Source organism: Triticum dicoccoides, chromosome 2B (genome assembly GCF_002162155.2).
Source record: "Triticum dicoccoides isolate Atlit2015 ecotype Zavitan chromosome 2B, WEW_v2.0, whole genome shotgun sequence".
Taxonomy (NCBI): domain Eukaryota; kingdom Viridiplantae; phylum Streptophyta; class Magnoliopsida; order Poales; family Poaceae; genus Triticum; species Triticum dicoccoides.
In genome coordinates, this window is record NC_041383.1 from 165,922,682 (window position 1) to 165,941,296 (window position 18,615).

General features: G+C 43.3%; 2 long non-coding RNA genes across 6 annotated transcripts; one reads left to right on the top strand and one right to left on the bottom strand.

The window, feature by feature from the left end:
- Positions 1-4,672: 4,672 nt before the first annotated feature.
- On the bottom strand, positions 4,673-8,029 carry LOC119367455. Of its 3 annotated transcripts, none has more exons than XR_005176316.1 (7): positions 7,671-8,029; positions 7,510-7,593; positions 7,128-7,369; positions 6,567-6,958; positions 5,831-5,865; positions 5,120-5,655; positions 4,673-5,001 (listed from the first exon to the last, which is right to left on the bottom strand). It is a non-coding gene; the product is annotated as an uncharacterized LOC119367455 (long non-coding RNA). The 3 variants fall into 3 exon arrangements; XR_005176315.1 differs by having other exon boundaries at positions 5,120-5,275; positions 5,564-5,655; positions 7,128-7,593; XR_005176314.1 differs by having other exon boundaries at positions 7,128-7,593.
- A 558-nt stretch (positions 8,030-8,587) lies between these two features.
- On the top strand, positions 8,588-16,628 carry LOC119362810. Of its 3 annotated transcripts, none has more exons than XR_005173644.1 (17): positions 8,588-9,220; positions 9,295-9,611; positions 9,730-9,844; positions 10,078-10,138; positions 10,825-10,949; positions 11,144-11,242; positions 11,458-12,024; positions 12,826-12,955; positions 13,050-13,213; positions 13,295-13,392; positions 13,491-13,567; positions 13,928-14,101; positions 14,238-14,357; positions 14,566-14,738; positions 14,979-15,093; positions 16,100-16,182; positions 16,371-16,628. It is a non-coding gene; the product is annotated as an uncharacterized LOC119362810 (long non-coding RNA). The 3 variants fall into 3 exon arrangements; XR_005173646.1 differs by having other exon boundaries at positions 14,979-15,082; XR_005173645.1 differs by having other exon boundaries at positions 14,979-15,082; positions 16,100-16,167.
- The last annotated feature ends 1,987 nt before the right edge of the window (positions 16,629-18,615 follow it).

Consider the following 18,615-nt stretch of genomic DNA (forward strand, 5'->3'; position numbering starts at 1 on the left):
AAAGAACTATGTGGCGCTTTGGCTCATCGTATGATGTATTCGCGTCCTTATCTTTTCTTTTTCTTGGTTTGGTAGACATGTCCTTCACATAGAAAACATGCGCCACATCAATTGCTAGGACGAGTGGTTTGTCTTTGTACCCAAGATTGTTCAGATCCACTGTTGTCGTTCCATACTGTGGGTCTACCTGTACCCCGCCTCCTAACTGATTGACCCAATTGCACTCAAAAAAGGGGGACCATAAAATCATCTCCATAGTCAAGTTCCCATCTGTCCACTATGTAACCATAATATGTGTCATTTCCCCTCTTGCTTGCTGCATCAAAGTGGACACCACTGTTTTGGTTGGTGCTCTTTTGATCTTGGGTGATCGTGTAAAATGTATTCCCATTTATCTCATACCCTTTGTAGGTCATTACAGTCGAAGATGATTCTCTGACCAACGAGTATAGCTCATTAGAAACAGTGTTGTCACCCCTGAGACGTGTTTGCAACCAACTGCCGAAAGTCCTGATGTGTTCATATGTAATCCAGTCGTCACACCGTTCCGGGTGTTTGGATCCCAGAATGTTCTTGTGTTCATCGACATATGGGATCACCAAGGTAGAATTTTATAGAACTGTATAGTGTGGTTGACACCAAGAATGCCCGTCCCTACATATTATTGAGTCCCCTCCTAGCGTGCCTTTTCCACTCAGTCTCCCCTCATACCACTATTGAGGGAGACCAATCTTCTTAAGGTCAGGAATGAAGTCAACAAAAAACCCAATAACATCCCCTGTTTGATGGCCGGTGGAGATGCTTCCTTCTGGCCTAGCGTGGTTACGGACATATTTCTTTAGGACTCCATGAACCTCTCAAAGGGGAACATATTGTGTAGAAATATAGGGCCCATAATGACAATCTCGTCGACTAGATGAACTAGGACGTGTGTCATGATATTGAAGAAGGATGGTGGGAACACCAGCTCGAAACTGACAAGACATTGCGCCGTATCACTCCTTAACCTTGGTAGGATTTCTGGATCGATCACCTTCTAAGAGATTGCATTGAGGAATGCACATAGCTTCACAATGGCTAATCGAACGTTTTCCGATAGAAACCCCTCAATGCAACCGGAAGCAGTTGCGTCATAATCACGTGGAAGTCATGAGACTTTAGTTTCTAGAACTTTTTCTCTGGAATATTTATTATTCCCTTTACATTCGATGAGAAGCCAGATGGGACCTTCATAGTGAGCAGGCATTCAAAGAAGATTTCCTTCTCTTTTTTGGTAAGAGCGTAGCTGGCAGGACCTTCATACTGCTTTGGAGGCATGCCGTCTTTTTCGTGCAAACGTTGCAGGTCCTCCCGTGCCTCCGGTGTATCTTTTGTCTTCCCATACACACCCAAGAAGCCTAGCAGGTTCACACAAAGATTCTTCATCATGTGCATCACATCGATTGAAGAGCGGACCTCTAGGTCTTTCTAGTAGGGTAGGTCCCAAAATATAGATTTCTTCTTCCACATGGGTGCGCGTCCCTCGGCGTCATTCGGAACAGATAATCCGCTGGGAGCCTTTCCAAAGATTACTTTTAAATTATTGACCATAGCAAGTACGTGATCACCGGTATGCATGGCGGGCTTCTTCCAATGATCTGCCTCGCCTTTGAAATGTTTGCCTTTCTTTCGACATTGATGGTTGGTCGGAAGAAATCAACGATGCCCCAGGTACACATTCTTCTTGCATTTGTCCGGGTATATACTTTCGGTGTCATCTAAACAGTGTGTGCATGCATGGTATCCCTTGTTTGTCTGTCCTGAAAGGTTACTGAGAGCATGCCAATCATTGATGGTTACAATACAGCAAAGCATTCAGGTCAAATTCCTCCTATTTGTGCTCATTCCACATAGGTACACCATTTCTATTCGACAGTTGTAAATGTTCTTCAACTAATGGCATTAGGTACACATCAATGTCATTGCCGGGTTGCTTAGGGACTTGGATGAGTACAGGCATCATAACGAACTTATGCTTCATGCACAGCCAAGGAGGAAGGATATAGATACATAGTCACGGGCCAGGTGCTATGATTGCTGCTCTGCTCCCCAAAAGCATTAATTCCATCTGTATTTAAACCAAACCATACGTTCCTTGTGTCACCTACAAACTCCTCCCAGTACTTTCTCTTGATTTTTCTCCACTGCAACCCGTCAGCGGGTGCTCTCAACTTCCCGTCTTTATTATGGTCCTCTCTGTACCATCGCATCAACTTGGCATGCTCTTTGTTTTTGAACAGGCATTTCAACCGTGCTATTATAGGAGCATACCACATCACCTTGGCAAGAACGCTCTTCCTGGGGCGCTCGCCGTCAACATCACCAGGGTCATCTCGTCTGATCTTATATCGAAATGCACCGCATACCGGGCATGCGTTTAAATCCTTGTACGCACCGTGGTAGAGGATGCAGTCATTAGGGCATGCATGTATCTTCCACACCTCCAATCCTAGAGTACATACGACCTTCTTTGCTGCGTGCGTACTATCGGGAAATTCGTTATCCTTTGGAAGCTTCTTCTTCAATATTTTCAGTAGCTTCTCAAATCCTTTGTAAGCACACCATTCTCTGTCACCACTTCAACAATTCTAGTACTGTACCGAGCTTTGTGTTGCCATGTTCGCAATTGGGGTACAACCCTTTTTTGTGATCCCCTAACATGCGATCGAACTTCAGCTTATCCTTTTCACTTTCGCATTGTCTCTTTGCATCAACAACCACTAGTGCAGAACAGCGCTGTATCATCGGTTCGTAAGGCCCTTTAGTGTCGGTTCTTTAACCGACACTAAAGGGTGGAGACTAAAGGTCCCCCTTTAGTACTAGTTCAACACGAACCGCCACTAAAGGGCTCCACGTGGCACGGGCCAAGACCAGGGACGGGGAGACCTTTAGTACTGGTTGGTAAGGATTTTTTTAATAAAGCAAAAACAGCCCACCTACTGGGCTGGCACGGCCTGCATACTACTAGAAACCCGACCTCTAGTTGGGCCAGGATGCAGGGCCGTACGGCCCAGTAGACCCCACAAGGAAGAAGACTTGCAATAGGCCCACAAAGGCCTGCTTAGAGAGGAGCTCTACACGCTAGCCGCGGCAGGGCTTATGAACCGATGTGAGCTCCTCTCAACTAGCGAGGTGGGACTAAACATTGTGCACTGCGGGTGGCAGTGCACCCCTTTAGTACCGGTTGGTGGCACGAACCCGTACTAAAGGGGGGGGGGGTCTTTAGTACCGGTTGGAGCCACCAACCCGTACTAAAGGCCACCACCTCTTTAGTACCGGTTCGTGGCACGAACCGGTACTAAAGGTTCGCCATGAACCGGCACTAATGAGCGCCGCCCGCCTAGCCATTGGAACTGGCACTAATGGTCACATAAGTGTCGGTTCAATTACAAACCGGGACTAATGAACTTCACATTAGGCCCCTTTTCTACTAGTGAACGACCCGGCGAAGATCATCATCAGGCACATCGTTTGGTTCCTCTTGATCTTCAGCTTCCCCCGTTGCATCATCTTTAGCTTCCCCGTTGGAGCATCGCCGTATTCAGGGGACACATAGTTCTCATCATCATCTTCTTCTTTGTTGTCTTCCATCATAACCTCTCTTTCTCCATGCTTGGTCCAAACATTATAGTGTGGCATGAAACCCTTATAAAGAAGGTGGGTGTGAAGGGTTTTTGAGTCAGAGTAAGACCTCGTATTCCCACATATAGGGCATGGACAACACATAAAACCATTCTGCTTGTTTGCCTCAGCCACTGCGAGAAAATTATTCACACCCCTATTGTACTCAGAGGTGCGTCTGTTACCGTACATCCATTGTCGGTTCATCTCTGTATACGTCATGAATAGATAAGTGACCAAATTAATAGAATTTCATCATCACATTAAAACCAAAGTACATACATAGTTCTCATTGAACAACATATAGCTCTCCAGAGCATCTAATTAAACCATACATTGAAACTATGTAAAACATTTCAATGCAACAAGAAATGCGATCATAACCGCAACCAAGGTAACAATTGATCCAACGGCATAATGATATCAAACCTCAGTATGAATGGCATATTTTCTAATCTTTCTAATCTTCAAGCACATTGCATCCATCTTCATCTTTTGATCATCGACGACATCCGCAACATGCAACTCCAATATGATCTTCTCCTCCTCAATTTGTTTTCAATTTTTCCTTCAAGTAATTGTTTTCTTCTTCAACTAAATTTAACCTCTCAACAATAGGGTCGGTTGGAATTTCCGGTTCACATACCTCCTAGATAAAAAAATATATGTCACCACTACAACATGACCCCACCATAGCAACGCATCTTTCCGTATCTAGAAGTTCATATATGCGTTGCTAGGCTCTTTACCAACGGATTAGGATGCGTAGCCTTATCCGGCTTTCCTAGCGCATAATGCAACGCTTATAGTACCATTGGTAAAAGGAGCTGTTGCAAGAGTACGTTGGTGCTTAATGTACATGAATCCAAATCTGATTGCTAGGCAACGGAGAATTTGCAAGGCCTCATGTATTGGTGCATATATAATATGAATAATATTGTATAATGCCAACAATTGAATGCTCCACATAATGATGATAATTATGTGTATCAAGTGGGGAAAAAAGGTAATATACTCACAAAAGAAGAAATCATATATTGGATAAAACTGTTGGATTACAACAATGGATATTACAGGAGGAACATCATCCAAATGTGATGCATAATCTAATATTTTCTCGACAGCAAAATCTAAACTAAAATCATCCATCAACATCCCTACAAGTTAATTAAAACTAACTGAGGAACATCGTCCAACAGGAACATCCCACAACTTAACTAAAATTGAAAGCATCCATCATCATGAACCAGAATATCATCAGCATCATCGTGATCATCATCATCATCACCATTGTAGTATACTTGTTACACACCCATATAATCATCCATATATCTTTTCAATCTACAAAGAAGATAAAAAATGAACTGTTAACACATAATGCGTTGGCATGATGGATGTAGTGATAAAAGCAGGATAATTAGACACGTTGAAGGCCATGCAATAAATTTTTTTGTATTACCAATAGTACTGCAGTTTTTGCGACTCTGCCAAATCTTCAGTTTTTGGCAAGTGTTGTATTACACTCCCCAAAATGCATTTTAATTTTAGCACTGTCAAGTTTATATTCAGGATCATAACTTGGAACTGTAGCAAGAAGTACGTCCCTGTTATGATTCTGAAAATATACCGGCATGAGTGTTAGTGATCATTGATGACTAATCCAGACACCACAATATACGATATAACCTGCAGAATAACATGGCTCAATAACATTATATGGACAATAGCCTAAGCGCTGTTGTGCATTCAAAGGAAATTTGAGTGACAGTGCTACTTCTGTTCTCTTCTCCATTTACTTAGCAAACTGAACCAAAATAGTTTTTCATCTGAAACTAAACCAAAACATTTAGCTCTAGTTGGTTCAGTCATCCAACAGGAAATAGACAAACCTACAGGTGCTCACCACGCTTTGGAATGAACGTACAACGCCAAATCCACTGAAACGAATTTACTTGGTCATCACCAGCCTAGAGATCCATTGCTAATTTTGTACACCTACAGTCAAAAAGTTTTGTGTGAACCGACAGATTTATATATCGCTAAATATATCTACTAAAGCCTACAGCCCCAAATCCTATAAATTTGCATCAACACAGCATTGGACCTAGCATGGCTCAATGGTCATGGACACAATGAGCGGTAGTACAGTAGAGAAAGGGAGAGTGTATACCTTCCATGGTGTCCCCCACAAGTTGGTGCGTGCAGCTGCAAAGCCAAGGGGAAAAGGTTACAGGTGTCTCATGCATCTCTAGAACAGCACAACACAAGTAAAGCTTCATTAAGTTCCATTCCTACTTAATAAAAGAAGAGAATCTATATTCGTCCTGTTCTATGTGTCCTAGTTACTATCTTGGCAACTTTACATCTTACTCTTTATCCCCGAGCTAGTTAGACTAGTCATCAATCAGTGCGTCTGCAAGACAATTTTAGTTTGCCATGTATAACTAGGACATTTTTATGTAAGAAGAAAATAAAAAACATAATTTTTAAAGGAAGCATACTTTAACTAATTGAGAAATATTACATGTGATGTTGTGTTCGCTTCCATGTGGAAGAAATAAATTTATTCTCATAAAGGCATTTATAAATACTGTTTATCATTCCTATTAATAAACTTTTGAAATTATAATTTATATTTGAAAGTCAGGGATCCGTGGTTAGTAAATATACAGAGGATATTGCTCAATATTGTGATTTCCTTTAATTACATAGCAGGAGTCTAAATCTTGTGTGCTCCTAAAATTAGCTATCTAGGAACCCCAAATGGATCCCATGCTTTAGTGAGTTCGTGTAAAGAAAGGAAACCACACTTTCTAGTTAGCAAAAAAAAACTAAAGCTAATGTACCGGAATATCTGTCTTATAATAAACCTTCATTAAGAAATGTTTTCTGAAATAAACACGTACATCACTCAAATCTTCTACATAAGAAATACATCCAATGATTATGTTGTGGTTGGCTGGAGGCAGCAATGCAACACTACTCTTTGGAACTTTTATTATGTGGTGCTGCTGGAGGCGACCAGAGCTGCAGACCACCCCAACTAGATGGTTTCATTCCCTACAACACAATCGAGTCAAGAGGAGTACTCATCAATACATGCGTACAAAAAAGGTTTTTATTCTTAAAAAACAATAGTGATAAAGTCGATTGTATCATTCTTTCTTCTGTTATGAGCTTAAAAGATGGAGAATAGGACACAAATCGCCACACCGCCATTTCCTTCACTCAACAACCTTGCCGTCATTGACGCCCGCGGGCGCCTAATCTGCTTCAAACTGCCGTTGCTACACCTCCGCTGCCACATGAACCATCGTTAGATTGATTTAGTAATTAGCCTAAAAGAATGTATGTTAGCCCTGGACAAAACCTGAAACATGAGAATACTAAAGATTGGTAAAGAAAATAATCAGGGCCTTGGAGATATATACTGTATTAATTAGACCCAACCATATTTTTAACTATACCCTGGTGTTTTTTGTACTAATTGCCTCAAACACACTGGTTACTTCATAGATGGGCTTCAGAATCCCTCCCTACAATGATGTTACCTAGAAAGAATATGCAGCTAGGGATTGATTTCTAGCCACTACTGCTTGCAAGGCAGCAACATAGTAAGGAGTATTGCCTTGGTTGGAGGCCATGCCGACCTTCCCAGCCTCAACACATCGGGACTCAGTCCAACATGTGGTCCTCCTCTGATTTGACACTTTAGGATCAAAACAAAATCAAATTGACCTCAACCAGCAGGCACTTGATCCCAAGCAGTAGAAAATCCTAACACCACCAGAACAACAATTCTCCTGATTTGGCACGAACCAGAGCAGAGGGAGGAGTAGAGCAACTCACCTGAAGCCGGAGGAGGAGGAAGCTCGTGGCTGCTTCATCCCGAGCTGCAGCAAGGTTGTCCACTGGACTTTCCTTCCCGCACGTCTACATGAGAAGTGAAGAGCAGAGGTTAGAGAAGGGAGAGAGAGAGAGGATGAAGTCAGGGGAGGGGATGCACTCACCGGATGAGACGAGGATGACGATGACATGGCCACGGGCACCAGATTCGACACCCGAATCCCTAGCCATGGGGATGGGTCACGGGTGGGCTGTGGTGGCCACGAGCGATGGATCTAGTTGGCTAGGAGGGCTCCACGGAGCGAAGGGACCTCGGGCAGTGCTTCACGCTGGCGGGATTCACCGGACATCACCTGATGCAGCCGCCGCGTGTAGCGCGGCGAGGAGCCGCGTGAAGAGACCGGGATGGGACGCAAGAGGGACGTATGGGTGAGGATTTGGCGGATCTGGCAACCTCCGGAGCTGTGAGGTGGGAGGTGGGGAGGGTCGGTGCAAGGGAGACGAGGCGGGTCGGAGGAGGAAGATGAGGCAATCCCAAATAGGTCAACCTTTTTAACTGCCTGCTGAATCCATGAGCACGCAAGAGACAACCTGGGGAACTGAAACATTAGTAGCCAGAGAAAAAGAAAGCAAAAGCGATTCCCGTAGTAGCGGCGAGCGAAATGGGAGCAGGCTAAACCGTGAAATGGTGGCGGCGATTTGGGAGAGACGAGGGAGTCGTGCTCTCTGTTTATCGCGCGCCTCCCTCTCCTTTCCCCTATTTATTATATATGTATAATGAATCGAGTAATAAGAATGCTAGTGAACCTCCATCCTCCTCAGCCGCTTGGCGTTCCTGGCCGTTGGATCTGCGTGCTTGATGGAATCTGAGCCGTCGGATCGAGCCCTAGAGTGACCTCGTCCGCCGGATAAAAAAAGTTACTGCTGCAATGAATAGTTTCACCTCGACCGTGCCACCGCGCGTAATTATACTGCCCCGCCAGGGGCATTTTCGTCATTCCACGCACTGGGGTATAAAAGGTGGCCACGTTCCTGGTGAAACCCTAGCCGCCTCGCTCCCGCACTCGCGTGTCCTCCTCCCCACCAGCGCCTCCCTCTCCTCCTTCCCCGCCGCCGCCCACCAGCCATCCTCCCCGCCCGCTGCCGCCGCTTCACTCTCCTCCCTCCTTACCCTGCGCCGCCACTCTCCTCCGTCCTTCCCCTCGCGCCACGACCGCTCCATCTCCCTGAGCTCCCCCTTCCCCACCCCATCACCTTTGCCTGTGGATCCCGGCAAGGAGGAGCAGCCAAGTTCTGCCCTAGCCGCCACAACTTTCCTGCACGCGCGCGCGATGCGTCTCATCGCCGCCGCCGCCGTCCTCCGCCCCCGTGCTCTGCCTCCTCCCCTTCCGTCGCCCACCCACCACGCCGCCTTCTCCTCCACCGTTCCTCTCCATCCGCCGAGCTCGTCTTCGCCATGCTCGGGAGGAGAGCGACAGGCAGGCCTGGTGCATCCCCAACGACGGGAGAAAGCACAGGAATTGCTGCCTCTGGCGAGGCGCTCCTGCGCGACCAGGTCATCGACGAGAAGATTCACAGCCTCTCTGCCCCCAGCGCCGCCGTGAATGGCAGCGGCGACCTCTTCTCGACCGGCACAGACCGAAGGGTCCTCTCCGGCCTCTTGCACACCGTCATTGACGCTGCAGGGCTCATCCTCAAGAAGCTCCTTTACCAGGTAACCCCTCTCCCTCTACCTCTACATATCTGTAAAAACAGGGTAAACAAACTGATTTGCTTCCTTCGGTTCAGAACAGTTTTGCCTAGGGTGGTGGAAGAGGATCCTCTAGCTGTTGTTTTCCTGGTGGAGGCGGGGGGTTCACTTAGAACGCTTGTGGGCAGCACGCCGCCGCCCAGTCTGTGGTTTGATTGGATGCTGTTGTAGGCGAGTTTGGGTTTGCTCCAAAGCAACCAACTGTGTGTATTTACATGACACCACCAGAAGGCGAAGGGGGGTAGCGCTTCCTACCTATAGCCTCGGTGCGTCCAGCCAGGTCTGGCTCTTCGAGGCGCTGAACAAGTTGTGCTGTAGGAACTGCCCGTCGTACTCATCTTCGAGAATAACCACTGTGAGTTGTCCTGAAGCTTCAGATTCGTCAATGTGTTCTTTGGTGCCATTTCCAGTTATTATTGGTGCCTATGATTTGTATTATTAATAATTCAATTTGTTCAAATGTGATGGGGCAGTGCCAACTTGGGCCTGCTGAACGACGACAGTGCCGCAGTAGGGGAGGGAGACGAGGAAGCCCCTGTGCTGGCTGGAGCAAAGGTTTCCCAACAAGCTGGTTGCTCATCACCATATGTACGTTACTCTGTGCTTCCTTTGATTAATTGCTTAATTTGTGGCCGATTGCTTTCTTCTTGCATTGAACATCGATAAATGGCACTATGGCAGCAAGGAGCAGCAGCAGTAGGTGGTCTCAATTCCAGCAGTGTGTAGTGCGGCTGCTCCTTGCTGCCATAGTGCCATTTATCTCTCTCAAAGACGTCCATACACACATGATTCTGATCCCCTTTTTCTGCTGCTCCATACAGGAAACCAACAGGCGTCGATGTAGTGAGAGCTGTGCAAGTCGCTGAACATGGTGGTGCTATTGTGAGGATCTCATGTCTCTCTCACTCTTATGTGTTTATCTCTGTTGGTCCGGTTCCCCTTTTTGCTAATCGGTAATCACTCATGCCTGCTAGATCCACTAAGGTTTTTCTTGGTTTTTTAGTTGTGGATTACTGTTAAGAATGATTGCCCTTATTAATAAATGATTGCCCTTATTAATAAGGATTTAAATGTGTTGTTCCAGATCCACATGGGTTGGTTTTGAGTTATTTGTTTGGGTTAGAAAATTGTCAAAGCATGCATATATTAACATTTAGAGAAAACTTTGCATGTGTTTATTCTGGGTTGTAGTTCAGAGAGCGCTTCCATGTCGTCATGAGTGCTGGGTGCTGCTCTGACATGCTTGGGTTGTAGTTCAGAGAGCAATTCTGCCATATTACATTACCATGGATAACATGTATTAATCTGTTAAGCTTTTCTTGCTGCATAGGACTGCTTGTAGACTCGGTATGATTTAGTTGATTGTTGGTTCTTGTGCCTAGGACCAGATCGGTCCTTTGCTGTTGTCTATGGCTTTAGTAGCTTAATATCACCTATTCCTTTTATGGTGCATGCCCTATGTGGAAGACTTGTGTAAACGTATACCTTGCAAGGCACTGTTTACTCATGGTTCGGTTTAGGTGACTCGGAGTGCCGGATTGACTGATGACAGGATTTTGGTTGCGCAGATGAGCTGGAGACGTCGGATGTGTCCACGGTGTTGAATGTGCCTCAGGATCTGAACGAACTGCAGGCTAGGCATACCACTCTCTTCTCCAGCGCCGTTCTTTGTGTGTGTGCCTCTGATTCTTAGGTACGTCCGTAGCCCCACTATGCCTTCCACTGGCTATTTCAATTTCAATTTTTTTTGATCTTGCAAGTTGACACCATCTTACTGGCCCTTGATTCTGAGAGGGCCAAGGAATTTCCTTGTTACATTGTTATCATGAGAATCGTCTTTAGCAAAACAATTGATGCTTACACTTCTTTGTGAAAAATTTGTTTCAGATCTCGGAAGAACCAAAAGATCCTCTGCACTGCACACTTTGGCCAATGCCTAAAGATGGCAAAAACAGGAAACCTTCAGAAATTATTTTGCTGCAGCAGGTAGGCAATGAGCATTCTACTTTATCTATTTTATACACTTTGATTTGATTAGGTAACTCAGGGCTTCAAAGTGTCGAGAATAAACAAACCTGACATCATTCATAGTAATTTGGATACTTCAATTCCAACAAATTGTTGCATGATGCATTATTCTAGGTGAACAAACATACAATTGTTACGGTGAATCTACTAATCAGGCTTTTTGTTTGTTGCAGCTAACACTTCCGATGGAAAATTATACTAATAGACTGGAACAAGAGTGCATGTTCGTCTTGGATAGAATTAATCTCACTTCCTTGCATCCTCCGAGTTCAAAAACAAAACATGGATGTCTCGATAGTGGTGGTAGAAACAATCTTAATTTATGTCCTATCTCAAGAGTCATGCATACTCGAGAAGTTTTTCTTAGCAATAACCAAGGAACATTATCATATATTATTGATCTTTTAGTTCCAATACTGTTTTGCATAGTAGTATGGCTTACACTGCATTTCTATATATTGTTTGTATCCACATATATATTACTGATCTTTTGGTTCCAATACTGTTCGGTTGTGTATTAGTATGGTGTAGATTGCAATTTAGATTCCTACACTCATTGCTTTGCTTAGTTAAATTTGTAGGACAACACAAGTATATAAATGTGCTTATATTTTGTGTACTTTATTTAGACAAATTTTATAGAGGAAGAAATAATCTTTTTCTGATAGATTGTTTTATGTGCAGAACAATCACCACATGTTGTAGCAAGGCCCACATAAAGATGATGTAGTCATGCATAGGTAAATGATTCTGCCAAAATGATACTCTAGATATGGTCCCACTTATTTTGGTTCACAAAATGTAGTAGGTAAGGAATTCATTTATTTTAGTTCCTGAATAGGTTACAATTTGTAGTGTCAGTGCAAGGCAAGAAATTATGTAGTTGTCGCCCAGCCGCAGGCGAGAAGAAGGGTGCATCATCTGGGGTCATGTATCTGGGTACAGTTCTTATTCTATGAAAAAAGTATAACTTTAAGCTTAGTTGTAGTTTTACCATAGTATCTTAGGAGATGATGTGCCTTCAGTGTCCAATTAGTACATGTCTCTCCTTTTCTTTTCTTGATACAGTGTTAGATCCATGATAGTACTATTTTTAGGTGGATTTGTTTTGTATTAAACACTAAGAATAGTTAGTAATAGTTGTGCTTTTGCTCGTGTCATCTATAACGATGCCTATCTGTGTGTATGATGTCCTTCTTCTGGGGTGCATGGATAACGAGGCTTCCTACTGCCAGCGTGTTTATATGTATATTATGATCATGCTATCTCTGTTTGTGTTAAAGGAGCCCTTAATGATACTTAGCTCTAAATTTTATATAATACTTGCTCTTCAATAACTGTATATACTATGAATGGTCTGGTCTTGTTTTGTTCATAGCTTGCTTCACGATAGAGTTGAATTATTTCTGAAAAAAGGTCATTCCATGTAACACCTTGGGTTTCCCATTCTGCATTATTTATCTCTTGTTTCTAATGAGTATTCTGTCTTCTAATCTTTTCTCCGGAGGCTCTCTAATATTTGATGATTGCTATTTCTACAGATGGAGTTCAATCTTGTCTCCCTGCTTTGTCAGGGAAATACCATTTGGCGTATCCGTGTGTATGTCTCACGACTATGGCAGCACCATGGTGGGACTGATAATGAACCCATTACGGATACATACCGCTAGGGTACAATCATCCTATCGTCTATGTGATTGTTGCCTAGACAGTTCTTTAATTCCTGTTCTCACAAATGCTTACACAATAGTTCTTCGACTGCCAGGGTAACCACATATACACTGAGGTGCTAGAAATAATATCAACAGCTTCCTGGAATGTATTGAAGAAGGTGATGTCATCATGACTCCAACAACTCCACTTACGCATCCAGCAATCTTGCAGGGAATAGTTCTAAACTATCGGGCTTCAGTTGGCATGTTACCTGAGGTAAATTCAGTTTCCTCTTTTCCTATGCTCTATAGACTTGGTCGCCATGCCTCCGTGATCACATTACTTCCCATTTTCAAGGTCATACTTCCCATTACAGGCCGACAAGACGGCAAATTCGGTTAGTGAGAAGATCGTCCAAAAGAACATCGTCGAGAAAGATGAGCTGATGCAAAGAGGTGATTACTGTTATTCTGCCAGTCGGCATCGTTCCACTGAAAATGTACCCATGTTTGTTGCCTGATATGATTTTCCCCCTTGTGTCCATGGTTTTCAGGTTTGAACCATTTGTTTATGTTATTGCCCCAGTGAGTGCGGGCAAGAAAGGCAGGAAGAAGTAATCCCTTATGTTAGGTATTTATCTTATCTGTTTACCTTGCTTTGATGTGCATGTTACTATTTCCTTGCTTTCTTGTGTACTGATTGTTCTACTTCATTTGTCCTTTGTTATCATTTTACCTTGTATCAAATCATGGAGTGCTTTGGGCCCTCGCATGATGTGCACCATCCTTTGGAGTTCTTAGGGCCCTTGCATGTACTTGCCAGTAGATTTGACTTTATTGCCTTGACATGATACAATGGTACTATAGATTTGACTCAGGCAATCAATTTGTGGCATTCGGAAATAGTGTGCAGTATAATTGTATCAAATCTATTGGCATTTGTCATTATGCTTATTGATATATCTCCTCCCTCCCTGGACTATTATTGTAGCTTCTCGTGGCCAGGGGCGCAATGTACGTGGAGGTGTTCAATAGAGGGGAAATTCTGCCGCCCTACAGCATCAGGAAGAGGAACAGCAGGACCAGGCTGCGCTTCACCTATAACGATGACATCTGCTTGAACTCAGTTAACCTGAACTCCATAATTGAGGCTATGTTTATTCTGGTATATAATCTGTCTTGCTCATAATTTTCAGTTGCTAGAAGTTAGCTTCTCTATACAGTCTGATATCGCTAATCTCAAATGAATCTTTATTTATTATTTGTTTTAGTTAGTGCACCAATTTTCTTTTGTCGTGCAGTGCCTTTGAAGATGTATAGCGGTGGTGCAGACGAACTGATCTTCCTGTTCGTACTCCTACATTGCATATCTGAACTTGGCCAAGAATGGACCCCAATGCTTCTCTTGCCTCAGAGGCATGGTGACCTACTCTGCCTCCCCGTAATTTCTATCTTCCACTCCTTTATGCCCTTCTGATTATTGATTTGATGTGCCCTGCTATCATGCTTCTTGGGTCAAGTTACTTAGTTTTTGGAGCTCTTGCTTTGTTTACCTCTTTGTTATGTTCTATGTCTTCCAGATATATTGGTTAAAACCCTTCTGATTGTTGCTCTTGATTTGAAATTCAGTTCATATGAAGCAAATAAAAGGCATGCAGTTCTTTACGATTTGAGCCGCCACCCCTCCGGCCTGCCCGCCGGCGGCACACTGCTCTTCCAGCCGCCCCTGAGCCCACGCGGCTTGCCGGATCATGCGCTACCCCAGAGTGCCACCCACGCCAACCTGAGATCCGCCTCTGCAGGTATGAACTCCCCTCCAATGTCCTCTTCTCCTCTATCCTTTACTTCTCTATTTTATTCAACTTGTTAGACAAAGGGTTCAGATTCTTGCCATGATTGATTGTTAGTCTTTGTACATGAATGGGTTAAGATGTGATGTGAGATGAGAGCTAGCAACAGATGTGCTTGTTCTACATATAGGTGCACTTCTTTAGTTGATGCTTGTTACAATATTGAAAACATGTTACTCTTTACTGCACTAGGACATGATGGCCAGATCGCCGGGAGCCCCTACCCCGACCCCAAGGTTGCTGGCAGCGTCAACCCCGACGATGAGGTCACCGTCACCCCCAACCTTGACGCCCAGGTCAGCAGAAGGTACATTTGATTGCTGGTACATTTGTTGTCCGAAGGCCCAAAGTTTTCAAATCTAACTGAAACCAAAGCCTTGTGATTTATCCAACTGAAGATCCAAAGCCTGTAGTTAAAATGATAGTTAGGTGGTACAAGGACTAGCATCATGTGTACCTCATTCATGTGGATACTAAAATGTGCTCTCATCTGCTATTTTGCTAGGACTTCTTTGTTCTCTTTCTTAATGCAGTCGTTGATAAGATAATTTTTATAATGTTGTAAGACCGTAGAGAACATATGTTTCATAGTCAGTAGAATTGAGAACATTGTACATTATACACCCTGTGACGTTAACAAATATGTTCTCAGTTCTCCTTAATTTGGTCTGCCTAAGCCATAGAAAATGTGTCCTCTGCCTAATCAGGTGTTTAGTAATTCATTTTTAGAGTGTGGATTTGATTCGTCATGTTAGTAAAACCAGTAGCACCGTGGATCATTTTGGTACTGCTAAAATTTGGTCTTCCATAAGAGAATGGTTGGTGAACAACATTTTATTTTGATGGATCTATGGAATTGATTTTAACAACATTGTGGACCTGAACTGTTGTATGACAGGGTTAGTATTGGTTGCCTATTCTCACCAGCAAAAAAATTGTACAATGTACTAATAAAGGGAAAACATCCGATCAACAATCAAGAGTGTCTCGTAACAAAGTATTGGATTTGCATCTGTCACCTACTATGTAGAGTATCTATTTGAAACATTACAAACCCCAACATTGGTCTTTCCATTAACTGTTTCACTAACACCCAGACTTGGTACTGGTCTTTACATGAAACAAAGAAGTGTTGATCGTATTGTATATTGCAGAAGGTAGATTAAGTGAGGTGACCTACTTTGTCACTACTTATTTGCTATTGACTTTCTTAACCATCATCCTATGCCTTCATGTTTGTTAGGGTTCATATTTTGTTGCATTAACTAAAGCACCATGTTTTATTATTTTACTCCTCTATTCATTTTTATAAGGTGTGGATGGAAGAGTGACAATAACTACAGGTTGGTCAAAGGTTGAAAGAAATTCTCCTTTAAATTAGGTTGGTCAAAGACATGTATGTTTCCTTGGTCTACAGAATGTCAATTTACTAATCTTGCTAAATGTTTCCAGGAATATGTTGCTTGATGTCAGTTTACTAATCTTGCTTTCTTAATAGTTCCTTTTTGGTCACTGTAGATGTCTATTATTGTAAAAATGTTGAGATATCTTCTCTAGGAATAATGTTTTTTTCTTCACTTTCAGGCCAATGCTACTCAACTTTTCTTTGAGTGACGAGGAATTTCAACCGTCCTTGGCGAAGGACTGCTATCTGATTGTCACTAGCCTCATGTGTAAATGCTTCGCTTTCAATATTTTGTACTATCTTGCTGCCCTATGTGCTACTTAAGCCTGATCTATTAAACATTACTTGGCCTATTCCTTTGTGCCGAGCTTGATGTGCCTCAATTGTACTCTGTGATATGTACTTTGATTGGAAAATTCACAAGGTTAAAGATTTGCATTGCTTTTGGTGTTGAACCATGCATTGATTACATACTTCAGGGCGTGCTTCTTACTGATTTAGCATTACCTGCTTGACAAAAGGTTAGGACCAGAACCCTCGCGCCAAGGCGCGTTGCCGATCTAGTAATCATGATAGGGTTATGAGCTGCAAATCTGCAACGCATATGCTACAACCCATATATGTGTATCTATTCTGAATTTTACAACATATACTCAAAACGTTGTAGAGTTTTTTTTGCTTTATGGGGGGTTTCCTATGTTGTTTGGCATAATTGTCATAAACACTAACTGAAACTAATAGTTATAAAAGAAAATATATATACCACATCTGAATCATAGACAGGACAAGGGCCGGCGGAGGTGGATACCAAAACCATCGCACTATATAATAAAAAATAATAATAAGTAAGAAAATTGCACAAGTATTTATCTAAATCAAACAAGTAAGATCTTTTTTATTTTACAAAGAAGATAAGATCAAGAGGCTCACCACGGCGGTGCAGGCGATGAGATTGGTGCGGGCGATCAACGGCGGTGATCACAGGGACAGGATAGGATGGACCGCCAAACCTAGACAAATCTCGAGGAAAATGGAGTTTGGACAAGGTGCTTCGAGAGGAGAAAGCTTAAGTGTCGCTCGGGCATTTCATCGAATACCTCATGTGCATAGGAGGCGAGCTAGAGCACCACAGAACTCTCTAACGGACGACCAGAAAAACAGAGCAGTGGAGTGCTCTGCTCGCGGGTGAGGGGGTATATATAGGCATCTCGTTGGTCCCGGTTCGTGGATGGAACCGGGACTAAAGGACACACTTTGGTCCCGGTTCAAGCTACCAACTGGGAACAATGGTGGTGGGCCAGGAGCGAGGCATATTGGTCCCGGTTCGTGCCTAGAAACGGGACCAAAGGGGACAGAAGAACCAGGACCAATGCCCCACGAGGCCCGGCCGACCCCCCTGGCCTCACGAACCAGGACCTGTGGGGGCATAGGTCCCGGTTCGTGACTGAACCGGGACTAATGGGCTGGCCCGGCATGAACCAAAAGCCTTGTTTTCTACTAGTGAAGAGATCATGCTTTTCACATGTGGAACAGTTACTCGAATTATCCTACCATCTGATATGTTATCCTAAGTGTTTCACCAGAAAGCAACCAAAACTTCTCAAAGGACAGGAATAATTGAAAATGCTCAGAAGACATTCTTATTTTGTTTGGACATAATTGCATTGATTAACTCCTCTTATAATTATAATGCTAAAAGGATAGGAATAATTGAAAATTCATAACTTTTTAAATAATTGTTCAAAAATCATATTTCAAATGCCATAATGCCCTACTCATACAAAGATTCCCATCAGTTTGTCCCAACTGGGAATTTCCAGCTAAGTCCGGAAACTCACTAGAGAGAAAGTCTTCACTCTTCCTTCTTTTTTTCGCGTGTGTCCCTTCATTATTGCACCGTAACCATGGATAATCTTCATCATTTAACAGGATGCTTTGGTCAATCATCACTGTGAAGGGAGGAATTTCATGAAACTTTTCATAATCATCAGACATGTCTATCTTGTCCTCCACTCCCATGATGTTTCTTTCCCCTGAAAGATCTATGTGGCGCTTTGGCTCATCATATGATGTATTTGCTTCCTTATCTTTTCTTTTTCTCGATTTGGCAGACATGTGATGCCTACTACACAACCTTCCTCTTGTAGACGTTGTTGGGCCTCCAAGTGCATAGGTTTGTAGGACAGTAGCAAATTTCCCTCAAGTGGATGACCTAAGGTTTATCAATCTGTGGGAGGCGTGGGATGAAGATGGTCTCTCTCAAGCAACCCTGCAACCAAATAACAAAGAGTCTCTTGTGTCCCCAACACACCCAATACAATGGTAAATTGTATAGGTGCACTAGTTCGGTGAAGAGATGGTGATACAACCACTACTAGGGAAAACCCTAGCAGTAGCACGGGTATTTTGCCTATCAGTAGCGCG